Source organism: Sesamum indicum, unplaced genomic scaffold (assembly GCF_000512975.1).
Source record: "Sesamum indicum cultivar Zhongzhi No. 13 unplaced genomic scaffold, S_indicum_v1.0 scaffold00199, whole genome shotgun sequence".
Taxonomy (NCBI): Eukaryota; Viridiplantae; Streptophyta; class Magnoliopsida; order Lamiales; family Pedaliaceae; genus Sesamum; species Sesamum indicum.
In genome coordinates, this window is record NW_011628094.1 from 146,486 (window position 1) to 148,954 (window position 2,469).

The 2,469-nt window shown below is 34.3% G+C and overlaps 1 long non-coding RNA gene across 2 annotated transcripts in view; it reads right to left on the reverse strand.

The window, feature by feature from the left end:
• The window catches only part of LOC105179753, a 3,448-nt gene extending 1,510 nt beyond the window's left edge, over positions 1–1,938 (reverse strand). Inside the window, exons 1-3 of one of the 2 annotated variants that reach the window (XR_849368.2) lie at positions 1,824–1,938; positions 1,376–1,461; positions 158–1,297 (exon numbers count right to left, since the gene is read on the reverse strand). This is a non-coding gene — a long non-coding RNA (uncharacterized LOC105179753). Of the gene's footprint in view, positions 1–157; positions 1,298–1,375; positions 1,462–1,823 lie in introns of those variants that run through there. The other variant, XR_002286384.1, reaches the window with a different exon arrangement.
• Between the last annotated feature and the right edge of the window lie 531 nt (positions 1,939–2,469).

Sequence of the window (2,469 nt, forward strand, 5' to 3'; positions counted from 1 at the left end):
GAATGACAACACTTGTGGTGAAGGCACTCGGTTACTCAACCAAAAAACATCGCATTCTGGCCTTTTTACGCGAATGACAACACTTGTGGTGAAGGCACCCGGTTACTCAACCAAAAGACGTTTTACCTAAAGTGCTTTGCATACTCATAGCTCCGGCCACCGTTTTACGTGAATAACAACATTTGTGATGAAGTTACCCAGTTACTAAGTGACCTAAACCAGCGGAGTAGATGTAATTTCCTTTTTCTTACTTTTCTTTCTTTCTTTCTTTTTTTTCTGGAAGGGGAAGGGCCTTTGAATTTTTCAAAATGGATGCATGTCCCATGTTAGGGATATAAGGATCAATCGGGTAGAGTTTTAGCAAACAAATATGATCTCACAAGAATCCTAAGATTTAGTAGAAGCAAAGATATTCCAACTCTGTTTCAAAGCAATTCAAAATGCATGAAATTATGCCTCAACAACTCCACAGTTAATCAAAGCAGCAATCACATAACGCTAGTGCACATTCATGTCTCAATCTTATGACTTCCTAAATCACATTTATTTGTCAAATTACTAAAAAAATAATATAAACAGAAGTAGCTTGATAGTAACTGGCAAAAGAAAACAAAACAAAAGTAGTTTGATTAGATAACAAAAGATAAATGAAAACTTAAAAAGAAGTTACCCTCTGGTTCCTATGTGTTAATTAACACTACATATATGTCATGGAATTCTTTACTTTCGAAATGGTTTTATCTCAAATCAAAATTAGAATATGAGAAGTTTCATGTAATTTCAATTGAATCAAGAGTCTAATCCTAAAATGCTAAACAATTACAGACATCCCAACAACAAAATATGTCTCACAGAGCTTCATATACCACAAAGAACAATACACATCGTTTACTTGAATGAGATAACATAAAAGCACAACCAAATAAAACAAGATGAGAAACACCCACACCACAGTAGTAAAGTAATTGAAAACCACTTAAAAAGCATCCAACACTATTTATCAAAGGAACAAACTTGCCATAGATAAAAAGAAAATCACAACCCCATAATGTAGATGATAAATATCAAGAACTCAAGATAACAATGCAAACATATAAAGGAATGCTTGATGGATGAAATGAAGAGTGAAAGCCAAGAAAATGATCGACCTTTTACCACCATTATCACTTTGCAAAGACTTTCTAGTTTCTATGTCATTGTTTTCAAAGACCGTCTTTGCCACCTCATACACCTTCCATTTGCGTCCAGCATGCATTAAGACATAAGACAAACAGATATTTGAAATTCCACAACCAAACTGCATGTTCACAAGAGGAATTAGTGTACTGTGCATCATTCGCCATTGTTGGATAAATAAATTACAAATAGAACTTACTTCTAAAGTCTTCATGACTCAAGCTCTACCGCCTTCTTGGACCATTCCTCCGAACCTTCCTTAAACGAGTGTACAAGCTTGGTTACCTATGTGGTCCAGAAACATTGAAACACAAAGACGTTGACAAATGCATTAGATGTGGCAAATGTCTACACACACACACATATATATATATATGAACAACCAATGCATTGCTTAAAAAGATAAGCAGTTGTTAAGCCGAAGCCTTAACCAACCATCAATCATGGACTTATAAGGGCATCATACAACTAAGAACAATATGAATCATTAAATAGGATTTAGACAGGTCAAGGGGACGAAACATCATAAAAGAAAAAGTGGCTTCCATTAAAACTTCATGTAATAGAATTCATCATTCAAAAAGAACTAGCATGGTTCTGAAAATTAACTGTTACAAGTCATAAGAAAAGCGGAAATCTCTGCTCACCAGATGCATACGAGATTATTTGCCTTTTCAATGGTGAAATATAATGAGCCCCTTGGAATGCAGCAGCGCGCAGTACATTGAGTGGTCTGAAATCAACGGAATATGCCTTCTGAAGAAATATAAGCACTGCATTCTTCATTTTTGTTTTTCTTTTTTGCCTTTTCATTTCTTCTCTTCATTCTCTCAAATATTATTCCTTGCTGTTACCAATAGAGGCATAACCATGCATGACATTGTAATTATTAGCTTTCTTATATATGTAAAAAACAAACATTTTCCAACATTTAAGTACCTGTAAGCATGATAATAAAGATCTATGAAGCACTTTATTCTCCACAACACACCTAAATGAAATGAAAACCAAAGATTATCTGTGAACATTACAGGTTTCATCACGGAAGGAGACAGCTGCAGAATTGTGCTTGCCCTAGTATAGTATTGTTAATGTCTCTGGCATTGTACCTTGTATATCCAAAACCAGTGTAATCCCAAACCTAGAAGAAGACATTCATCAAATTCAGATGTAAACTGTTCCAACAATCCTTAGCAACATTTTTCTAATTTTAAGTAGAAGAAAATTACTGACCATATGATATTATAATAGAGCAAGTTAAACACATTAGGATTGTCAAAGCAAAAATTAAAT